At 41.1% G+C, this 12,431-nt stretch overlaps 1 long non-coding RNA gene across 2 annotated transcripts in view; it reads right to left on the bottom strand.

The window, feature by feature from the left end:
- The window catches only part of LOC126215110 (uncharacterized), a 38,496-nt gene extending 30,323 nt beyond the window's left edge, over nt 1-8,173 (bottom strand). Inside the window, exons 1-2 of one of the 2 annotated variants that reach the window (XR_007542087.1) lie at nt 8,113-8,173; nt 1,998-2,501 (exon numbers count right to left, since the gene is read on the bottom strand). This is a non-coding gene — a long non-coding RNA (uncharacterized LOC126215110). Of the gene's footprint in view, nt 1-1,997; nt 3,821-8,112 lie in introns of those variants that run through there. The other variant, XR_007542086.1, reaches the window with a different exon arrangement.
- Between the last annotated feature and the right edge of the window lie 4,258 nt (nt 8,174-12,431).

Below are 12,431 nucleotides of genomic sequence, written 5' to 3'. Positions count from 1 at the left end.
ACGTATCAATGCAAAAAGGACCAGAGGAAGACCACAGCTTAAGTACGTAGATCAAACTACAAAAGATGACTTACTCCAAAACAGAAATAGAGGAGGAGGGGGAGGGGGAGGAGGCAGAAAAACATCACATACACTATACTTGGTACGTAAGTAATTGATATTGCAATATTTAACCTCTTAATTCCCTGTAGCAGCTCTCAATTTTTCAGCCATGGTAGGTTAACACTGGCATTCAGTGTAATTACAGCAGCCACAATGTGCCACACTGCCTCTGATTAATGCTCTCCTCCTTACTGCATCAAATTCTCACAGCTGATACGATGTGTGTGTGCACAGTCTTACATCAGAAGGCAGACTCAGTGCTGATAGTTTTGTGGGGGCAGTGAAGGGGTATGTACTGGCCTGCTCCAGGATCTAACAATCACCTACCAGAAACTTGTGCAACAAATAGACCACAGCACATGGCAAAAAAATATACAAATATGCTCAACTCTTAGAACAATCTATTAATGTTATTTATTGTGTCATGAGAGAACTTACAGAATATCTGCAGAACTATTCCCTGTCTAACAACATAGCAGGCTTCCAAGATGTAACTAACAACCCCTTACCCCACCTCGCTATCTCCTGCCACTTTGCAGTAGGTTGTTTCACTTCATTTGCATGTATGATATTAATCTGTTACTTCCACAGGTATAAAAAACTGAACTTCACACTTTTTTGAGCATAATTTTTTCAGACGACTTAGCCTCAAATTACCCATATGCAAACCACTCAGAAAATCTTTTTTATTATTATTTTGCTTAAGAGCACCAAAACTGGGTTAACGGAAATGTCCGATTCGACCCGTCTGCTTTGACCAATGACGTCACCAATATGGCGGAAACGACCATTCGCAACAACTCCCATATTGCGACTGTGACGTCGTAAGATAAACATGACAACAAACACGAAAACTCTCAAATACATATTCCTCCAAAAATATAATGAAACTAATGGGACAAGAAAGGGACATTGGGGTTTTCTGGGTGGGGACAAACTAAAAATAAACACACACCACTAAACCAAATGACAAAAAAGATAAAAAAATGATCACAACCTTCCCAAAATCAACTAAAAACAACATCCACTGGAATCAAACATTTCCCTTGACCTACATAGGTCAACAGCAACTACCGATACAACACATTGTCCCCCCACCATCGCCGACAATCGAAAACTGTTGACCTTGTCAGTCATATCCACAACTACCAAAGACATAAAGAGATTTACCAAAATTCACACACGACGAACAGAAAAAACTACAATAATGTCGACATAACAAAACCAAAATTGTTAACACTGAAAAATATTTTGCTGAAAGCACAGTCACCACTGAAATGCTACCACGCAAATGAACCCCATACACCACAACACGCAAACCATAAACACACCACCACGGAGAACCGCCGACCACAATAATACGCCACCTGTAAACACGCCACACACGCAAACTAAACCAAAAACATCACCTAACACACAACACATAAACACACCACCAGAGAGCACCACTGATCATATCAAAATGACACCTACAAACACACCACTCTCACAAACTAAACTCTGCGCCATTGTGACCTCACGGGCCAAAGCCGACGGGTGGAATCGGACACTTCGGTTTACCCCCAAAACTTGTACAAGGTAACCCAGTTTTTTATTAAGAAAATATTGCTGGAGGCATGTCTCAAAGTTGCCAAAAACTAATGGGTGAACTGCTGATAGCTGCAGCATACAGTCAAACAAATGAATATCTCTGTAAATATAATGTGGACCAAAGTAAAACTTTACCATCATTCATTGTGAACGAACACAAAAATTCACACAGAATCTGATCATATGGCAACATTTTCAAAAGTACATCACTTGGCACAGAACAGTCCAGAGGCAAACATTGTAGACTTAGAAATACACACACATAGCACTGAGCAATACAGACAAGTGATATGTCTCGTGCTTACCTGGTTCTTGTTGGAGGATTGGATGGCAGCCATTTAGGCATTATACCCATCTCAAACTAAACGGGCCTTTATGCGGGAGGCGGATCTGACAGAGGAGTGCGTAACCACTAGAACAGCTGTGGCTGCTGCATCACCATCGCCAACTGCCACTCACACTCTTCCTTCAGGACTGACACACCATACTTGTCGGCAGCAACCAATAGCTGGGGAACTGTGCTTGGCGGCGGGGGAGAGGGGGGCGGGGAGAGGGGGGGGGGGCACCTGGAGTGTATAGATGTACGACAGCAGCTGGTGCAGCACCGGGCCCTCCACACTGGGAGTTGTCAGCTGGCTGCTGCTTGCCTCTCCAATGCGTCAAGCTGGAACACAGCTGCAGCATCGCCCAGTGCGTCACCAGACACGCGTCACCTACTACCAACGTCATCACGGTGCTGTCACCAGTGTCTGATGGGGAGCCCGCGTCCACATTTGAAGTCTTCCGAACTCCTTCCATCGGAGATGATTCTGAAACATGGCATCACTGAACAAACCTTTGTGTATACTTGTATGAGCTACTGGCAGAGCTATATCAACAGATGGTAAAAACCGTCAAGAGTATGTCGAAAGCAATAATATGATATCCTTGATGTGTCAAATTGATGCCACAGGCAAATAGCTGTAAATATCTGATAAATTAAGAATTGCTTATTGTTTCGGTAAATTTCATTTGCATAGCAACCCCCAGAACTTAATTCTGCAGTTATTTACCCTGGAAGTCATTCAAAATGGAAATCTAGAAAATTACAAAGCCAGAAGGAACTATGGTAGTACTTGATTCAACAAGTCAACCTCCTGATTTCTCTATGTAATTAAGAAAACAATGACTTTTACAACTGGAACCTGTATTATTTTGCGCACAATCATTAGTCCTGCATCTTGCTGTGCTGGAGTTTGTTCAACTAGGACAGCTTACAGTACACTCGTTCGTCCTCTGTTAGAATATTGCTGTGCGGTGTGGGGTCCTTACCAGGTGGGATTGACGGAGGACATCGAAAGGGTGCAAATAAGGGCAGCTCGTTTTGTATTATCACGTAATAGGGGAGAGAGTGTGGCAGATATGATACGCGAGTTGGGATGGAAGTCATTAAAACAAAGACGTTTTTCGTCGCGGCGAGATCTATTTACGAAATTTCAGTCACCAAAATTCTCTTCCGAAAACGAAAATATTTTGTTGAGCCCAACATACGCAGGTAGGAATGATCATCAAAATAAAATAAGAGAAATCAGAGCTCGAACAGAAAGGTTTAGGTGTTCGTTTTTCCAGCGGAGTAATCATGTAGATGAACCATCTGTTACAAAAGCCTGGGGTGTCTTTCTAGGAAACGTTGCTTCAGGCTACTAGGTGTAATCAGACTTCAACTCACAAAGTACTTTTGACAGAATCCAACAGCACAACACCCAAACATTTGTAGGATGATGTCTTAGAGCTGGTCACACAGAATACGGCTTCCCTTCAACTAACATATGTGCTACCATTTTGTGCTTGATGTCATGCCACCAATGTTGCAGATGGTATGAATTGTCATTGGTATAAATTCTCAAATACAAGGTCTAATACTGACTAAATTCTCAGCTCCATTTCTTACTCAGTGTCTTGAATATCCACAATGTACGTTCTGGCTATTCTTCTCATTTGAAAATGCCTTGGATCGACCAACAGCAATTTTAGGTACATTCATGTTGAAAGAAGAATTTCAAGTAACTGAAAAATCTGATAAACAAAACAGCCTTGATAACAGACAATATTCCTGCAAAGCTTCTCAAAGTGGGAGGAATGGAAATTGAAGACCAGAGTAAGACTGTATGTGTAACATACGTGAAAAGGTTTCAACCACCTACAGGTCTTCAAAAAACGCTTATAATGCCCACTTTATATATATATACAGGGTGATTCAAAAATGCATGTAAATATTTCAAGGGTGTATTTGTGAGGTAAATATAAGACAAAAATGTTCTATACAATTTTTTCCATACTTGGCTTATTACAGAGTTATGAACAAAACAGGATAATACATTCAATACAACGTAAGGTATTTAATTCCCAGAGTTCACAGTTTAATTACAGTGCATTTGGACTAACAATGCAAACTGATAAATAAACGTGACGTAACAAACTGAAACAATTCCTCGCGAACACTGTATTAATTTAGGTCCTGTTGATTGAACTACAGCAATGCACAATAACTAAGGAAAATTGAAGCATTTTACAGACTGTACTGTACTGTACTGTATTTGCACAAATCTTAATGCAATGCATGTTCAAAATGCTGTCCCTGAACTTGCAGACAGACCCGTGCTCGTCGCATCAATGATCTCTGCACATTACACAGTCCGTTCAACTCTCCACGAATAATTTCACAACCACCTTCAATTCTTTGTTGTAGCACTTCTCTGTTCGGTACTGCAGAAGAATACACCAATGTCTTTAGTCGGCCCCATAAATAAAAGTCTAAAGGGTTCAGGTCAGGTGATCTGGCTGGCCAAGCAATTGGTCCTCCGCGACCTATCCATCGATGTGGATACGCAGAATTGAGGTACGCCCTTACGTTGCGGCTGTAATGGGCGGGAGCACCATCGTGCATAAACCACATGGTGGCTCGTGTTGCAAGAGGGACATCCTGTAACAATCCAGGCAATTCTCCCTCCAAAAATTCGCAGTACGCGTGCCCATTCAGCCTTGGAGGCAGAACATGAGGTCCGAGTAAGTAATTCCCCACAATACCACACCAAATGTTTATGGAGAATTGATGTTGATATCCACGCACAATTCTCGCGCCAGGATTCTCGACAGCCCACTGGTGCATATTATGCGAATTGATTACACCCGCACGAGTAAACATGGCCTCATCTGTGAATAATATCCGCCGAATGAACATTGGATCATTCAAATGACGCTCTTGTAACCACTGGCAGAATTGCTGACGGCGAGGATAGTCTTCAGGTGTCAATTCGTGCACTTTTTGCAGGTGAAATGGATGCAACTGTTGTCTCCGAAGCAGCCGCCATACAGTAGATTGTGGAAGTCGTACAGCTGCACTAATTTGTCTCGTACTGATAGATGGATCTTGGTCTACCAGGTCCAAAACATGTTCCTCGACGTTCACTGCATGCTCAAGTGGTCGACCTGAATGTGGCCCAGGACGAATGCCATACTCCCGCATACGTCTGTCCACAGATACAAACGTCTGATGACTTGGTAACCGTCTTCCTGGAAACAGCTCACTGTACCTTCGTCTTGCTGCAAGTGCATTTCCATCTGCTGCACCATACACAAGGTGCATATCAGCATACTCACTGTTTGAGTACATCATGTGCACGAAACCTTTAGCCTTCCGACGATGAATGAACGACAGGACGTACTTTTCCGTTACCAACAACATCAGCGCCATCTTCCGTACAGTAGGAGTAAACATCACGTGCAAACAAAAACAAACACTATTCATGCAGTTTCGAATCAACTGTTGGGAGATACGTATGTGAATTACGTACCAGAATATGGCATCCTGCTGCTTGCACTGCCGTCGTTTTGATACGGACATGACTTTCGTATTTAACGATAACTCTGGAATTAAACGTTTATGGAAAAACATTTATAGAACATTTTTGTCTTATATTTACCTCACAAATACACCCTTAAAATATTTACATGCATTTTTGAATCACCCTGTATATATGGTTATAATAGAGGGAAACATTCCACGTAGGAAAAATATATCTAAAAACAAAGATGATGTGACTTACCAAATGAAAGTGCTGGCAGGTCAACAGACACACAAACAAACACAAACACAAAATTCAAGCTTTCGCAACAAACCGCTGCCTCATCAGGAAAGAGAGAAGGAGAGGGAAAGACAAAAGGATGTGGGTTTTAGGGGAGAGGGCAAGGAGACATTCCAATCCCGGGAGCGGAAAGACTTACCTTAGGGGGAAAAAAGGACGGGTATACACTCGCACACACATACATATCCATCCACACATATACAGACACAAGCAGTGCTTGTGTCTGTATATGTGTGCTTGTGTCTGTATATGTGTGGATGGATATGTATGTGTGTGCGAGTGTATACCCGTCCTTTTTTCCCCCTAAGGTAAGTCTTTCCGCTCCCGGGATTGGAATGTCTCCTTGCCCTCTCCCCTAAAACCCACATCCTTTTGTCTTTCCCTCTCCTTCTCTCTTTCCTGATGAGGCAGCGGTTTGTTGCGAAAGCTGGAATTTTGTGTTTGTGTTTGTTTGTGTGTCTGTCGACCTGCCAGCACTTTCATTTGGTAAGTCACATCATCTTTGTTTTATATATAATGTCTCAAAATGTGACCATTATGGAACATTTGCACTAGTTGTGAAACTATCACAAAATAATAACCTCCACTGTCCGCTGATAGAGGAGGGATGTCAGCTTCAACATTAGTAGCAGAGGAATGTATGGAAAGATCACAGCTTTCATAGAAATTCAGAAACTTTTTGACACTATAAGATGCAAAATAAAGTTAGAGATACTGAAGAAAGAAGGAATAAAGCACAGAGCCTCTTAAGTTAGATGGAAGCTTCATAAAAATGAGACTGATGTTACTGGTGGGTGCTCAACACAGATACATGAACATATTCAGAAAGGAGCCCACCTAGAATGTGCTTACCAGTAACTATTTTGATCCATAAAGAGAGGAAGCTCAAAGTGAGAGAACAGAAGCAGGTATAATAATGTAGAAGAAAGGATAAGATATGCACACGACAGACATTCTACCTGAAAGTGAGCAATATCTCGAATCCATGTTAAATAAGTGGTTACAGCTGTGGGGAAAGATTGTAACTTGAACAGAAAGGAGTCGAGGTGTTGATTTGTGACAAAATATTGGAAACCAGTGTAAGTAGGGACATACATATGGAAAGCTACTGCAACAAAGGTGACTTGTTTACTTATTTAGAAAGCAACATCACTGGAGGTAGAAGCAAAGACAAAATAAGAACGAGAACTGCTAAAAAAAAAAAAGCAGCCTTCAATGAAAGGACAATGTTAACCTCCAAAACTAACAGCTGGAAAATCAGGAAAAACATTGCAAAAGCAGATGTTTTGAGTGTTTCATTGTATGAGCACGAGACCTGGATCCTGGGGACAGAGGAAAGGAAAAGACTGGACTGTTTTAAAGGGCAGTGTTGCAAGCTCGGTCTCAAAATCAAATGTAATGACAAGGCGACATAACACAATCCTTAAATCAGCGGGGAAGGCATTTATGGTCCATTGTGAATCAGTTCAGATTGTCAGTCATCCAATGTGACATGAGAGGCTTCTATCAATAGAAATGGACCAGAGGAAGACCACAACCAAAGTTAGAGAATCAAACTATTTTACTTCATCATTACCAGAAGGAGGAGGAGGAGGATATTAGTGTTTAACGTCCCGTCGACAACGAGGTCATTAGAGACGGAGCGCAAGCTCGGATTATGGAAGGATGGGGAAGGAAATCGGCCGTGCCCTTTCAAAGGAACCATCCCGGCATTTGCCTGAAGCGATTTAGGGAAATCACGGAAAACCTAAATCAGGATGGCCGGAGACGGGATTGAACCGTCGTCCTCCCGAATGCGAGTCCAGTGTGCTAACCACTGCGCCACCTCGCTCGGTCCATTACCAGAAACTAAAAGTTCTCCGCATATGTGATTTCAAACCTTTCACAGCTGATATGATGTTTACGTGCACTGTCCTACATCAGAATCCAGACAGTGCTCACAGTTTTGAGCGACAGTGAACTGGAATGTACTCTACTGCTCCAAGATTTGAGGCTCACCAACCAGAAAATTGCAAAACAAAAAGAGACCACTGCACAGGGGCAAAAAATATGCCCAACTCTTAGAATAATCTCTTAATATTATTTACTGTTTCATTATAGTACTTGCTGAATATAGATTTAACTATTTCCAACCTCGTAACAAACCAGCCTCAAAAGACGTAATGAACAATTCCTTTATATATAGCTCAAAAACATTTCCCGATATCAGAACACCAACAGCCACAACCACACATTGTAATAAAACACTTCCCTCGACCCCAACACATACACTAATAACAAAAAAATAAAAACTTACCACAAAAAAGTTCCGGTGCCACAAATTAGGTTGGCCACCACAATCACGCCCCCCCCCCCCCCCCAAAAATCACACACACACACACACACACACACAAAAATTACTCAACCAAAAGAAAGACCTGATCCACCCCCACCCCCCCCCCCCCCCACCCGAAAATAAAAAACCCGAAACAAAAACCAAATGCAACATAAAAAAATTCTCAATCACACACTACAACTCAACAAAAACGTCAACAAAATAGATCCTCCATAACTAAAACACAAACCAACACACTCCCCCCCCCCTCTCACAAACACCCTAACACGAAATAAACCACCCACCCCACCCTGAGCTGCAGCCACCTAACCAACCACTTTTGGCCTATACATTTTACTATCAGCCCTTAAAAAAACCCGAAAAACACAATAGCCCTGAGGGACACTCTTCCGCCAACAGTACTAATCTAAATGAGACTGAAGGTTGGAAGAGCGCCTCTTCCCCCTGACAAGAACTGACTTAAGAGCCGAGCCGAGCCGAGCCGAGCCGCCCCCCCCCCCCCCCCCCACATCCGCCTATCCTATAGTATTTGTGCAAGTCCCCGTCTCATAATTTTTAAACTCTAAGCTATGGTTAACTACTAAATGATTGCATCCCCTCTCACCCAACCCCCTATATGAAGAAAATACATCTGAAACTACTGTGGACCCCGGTGCTATATACTCCTCAATTAACCCCACTAATTCTGCCTTAGACCTCCCTTCAACAATCCTAGAAACACATTCTGAATACCCAGCCGCCGCCCCCCTCCCTTCCCATCCATAAACCAACCACAGGCTTACCCCTCCCATACTTTTTCCTCCCAAATTGCGACTCGTCAATCTCTACAACTACCCCAGGCCCACCCAAATTACCCCTATATTCAATATATTCCGAGCAAACCTCACGACAAAATGAATACCTGCCAGGCACCGTTCGCTCACTCACACTGACCTCATGCGCACAGAAACTGCGAGTGTGAGAGAGTTGATAACAAAAATCAACAATCTCACGATATAGTTTGTAGTAGATACAATGCCACAGTCACAAATATTTGCTTTTACAAAGACCTTAATTCGAAGATATAACATAGACCCACTTTGGTCGCAGACATTATTTGTTTCAGTTTTCCTCTTCGACCTTATGTCTATGAATTTGCAAACATGGCGTTAAACATGGGGTCAACTGAAGAAGAAGAAGGTACTTTCAAAATAGAAACTGCTAAGAGCTGTCTTGATTCTTCATGATTTTCTCTCAAGAGCCTTGATGTGGATAGATACGTAGAGCAATCAGTAATCAGAGTCGGAACTGCGTGTGCAAAATCACAAGGATTACGAAACATCTTTGCTGTCATTAATTAGAAGCAATGTAATTGACAGAATAGTATTACGAATATTTGCTGCAATGAAATACACTCAATGGGGGATGTTTCACATTTGCAAGAACGATCTCATTTAGGTAATTAAGTTCATTGAAACACTTAGAAACTAACCTCTCGTCTGACGAAGACAGTCTCAAAACCAGTGGCAATTTCTCCAGATCTGTTGAAAATGATATTTTGAATTATCGCTTTACTGAGTGACTGAAATGTAATTCGGGTACCTGTGAACATAACAATACGTTAGAATTCGTTTTCTAAACACAAACTGTTACGGCACTGTATTGCTACTTACATATTAATTACACTATTAAGATTTTCACAATTGTTTCTTTAATACAAAAGTTATGCCAACAGAAGAGCAAATGTAAAACATACTAATGACAGTTTTCTTGAGATGCAATATTCTGTGTAAACAAGTGTAACTTTTTCATACTGTGAGAAGTTGCAGAAATCTCAGGAGCCGCAGAAATAGCAGAAATCGCAGAAGTAGCAGAAATCGCTAAAGTAGCAGAAGTCGCAGAAGTAGCAGAAATCGCAGAGGTTGCTGTGGTAGAGTGCGGATGGATACAACCTGGATTTCTTAACTGCGAGAAATCACAGTTAAGAATAACAGATACTAAAAGTACCATTCACAGAAATCACTGATATCGGAAAATCGCAGTTTAACCCATCACTACATCATTGCGGTCCAGAACCACTCGCAAGTGACGTCAAAATGACGTACACGCAAACGCGCTGCACACTTGTAGACTGATCAAGATTCGTGGTAGAATCGAGTTAGGTGAAATTTTTAGGACCACACTGGAGTGGTTGTTAACATGTTGGTGTGTGTCTGCTGAATGATCTTGATACGAGTGTGATCCGCTGATATGTGACCGTAATGTGAAAGAGATGTGGCTGTTATCACATGTACACTGTAGCGGAGAAATGGAAATGTATTTATAAATTATGTACAAGTAAATAAATCTTACAGATTCTCACCTTATCGGATTTTATGTTTCTTGACCTTGCTGTGATTGATCTGTTTATTCCATCGAGGACCAAATACGTAGCATAAAAGGTGTTTGTCATGTATACACCTAAACAATAAATGCAGTACTTCCATAACACATTCCATAAACCATCATGTATAACCATAGAGAGAAGCTAAACATTGCCATTGCTTACGAGAAATAGCATTTGTTGTTGATTACGCAGCTCATACTAGGGGGGAAAAAACAAGCAGTTAATAATTGTGTTGTGCTAAGGCCATTAATTTTTATTTCCTGGGATACATAACATTCCTGTACAGTTATTATGAAATTTTGGTTTACCAAGAGCTGTTACTTGTGTTAAAAATTAAATGTTTTCTAGTTACACCTCACAGGAAGTTAATGCCTTTTGCAGTCTTCTCAGTTAATTATTAAACAATATTTCAGAAGAAGCAGCCTTTGTTATACATTTAAGTGGTGGTTGTTTGGCTACACACAGGACAGATTCGAATCTTTCTATGATCATACAAATGAACTTTGATCAACAAAAAACGGCTTTAAAGGGCCATTAAAGAAACCTCCAAGTGCAGCATAAAATTCTTTAAAAAACTACTTCCTGTGTTCATTCCATCACAGTCAAATTAGTAAGAATACTTGTGTGTTGTGCCTGAATAATGAAATACAGTGTCGTCACACAAAAACTGTATATAGATTTAAGAGGAATGGGTAAATGACTTGACTGCACAAGCTACAAGGCAGTTTGCTACAGGGTACACAGCTTTGTCAGCAGGAAGAAGGAAGAGTAAATGACAAGCTGTGTTACAAAGAATGTTATCTTAAACCTTTCACATTATTTCCACTTTCCTGGCAATTTAACTATGCACACTTCACAGCTGAATGAAATATTTCATTTTGTATATGAATTTAGTTCATGTCAACTGTTTTCTCAGATGGCTGTGACTTCAGTTTTTGAAAATTTTACTAAAAATTTTACTAAAAAAGCAAAGAAGGGAAAGCAGAAAGGTGGAAGGAGTATATAGAGGGTCTATACAAGGGCGATGTTCTGGAAGAGAATATTATAGAAATGGAAGAGAATGTAGATGAAGATGAAATAGGAGATATGATACTGCATGAAGAGTTTGACAGACCACTGAAACACATAAGTCGAAACAAGGCCCCAGGAGTAGACAACATTCCAGTAGAACGACTGACAGCCTTGGGAGAGCCAGGCCTAACAAAACTCTACCATCTGGTGAGCAAGATGTATGAGACAGGCGAAATACTCTCAGACTTCAAGAAGAATATAATAATTCCAATCCCAAAGAAAGCAGGTGTTGACAGATGTGAAAACTACCGAACTATCAGTTTAATAAGCCATGGCTGCAAAATACTAACACGAATTCTTTAGACGAATCGAAAATCTGGTAGAAACAGATATCGGGGAAGATCAGTTTGGATTCCATAGAGATGTTGGAACACGTGAGGCAATACTGACCCTATGACTTATCTTAGAAAATAGATTAAGGAAAGGCAAAGGTACTTTTCTAGCATTTGTAGATTTAGAGAAAGCTTTTGACAATGTTGACTGGAATACTCTCTTTCAAATTCTGAATGTGGCAGGCGTAAAATTCAAGGAGAGAAAGGCTATTTACAATTTGTACAGAAACCAGTGGCAGTTATAAGAGTCAAGGGGCATGAAAGGGAAGCAGTGGTTGGGAAGGGAGTGAGACGGGGTTGTAGCCTCTCCCCAGTGTTATTCAGTCTGTATATTGAGCAAGCAATGAAGGAAACAAAAGAAAAATTCGGAGTAGGAATTAAAATTCATGGAGAAGAAATTAAAACTTTGAGGTTTGCAGATGACACTGTAATTCTCTCAGAGTCAGCAAGGGACCTGGAAGAGCAGCTGAACGGAATGGACAGTGTCTTGAAAGGAGGCTATAAGATGAACA

Source organism: Schistocerca nitens, chromosome 12, assembly GCF_023898315.1.
Source record: "Schistocerca nitens isolate TAMUIC-IGC-003100 chromosome 12, iqSchNite1.1, whole genome shotgun sequence".
Taxonomy (NCBI): domain Eukaryota; kingdom Metazoa; phylum Arthropoda; class Insecta; order Orthoptera; family Acrididae; genus Schistocerca; species Schistocerca nitens.
The sequence above is the reverse complement of the archived record's forward strand: the minus strand, read 5'-3'. Positions and strand labels throughout refer to the sequence as shown.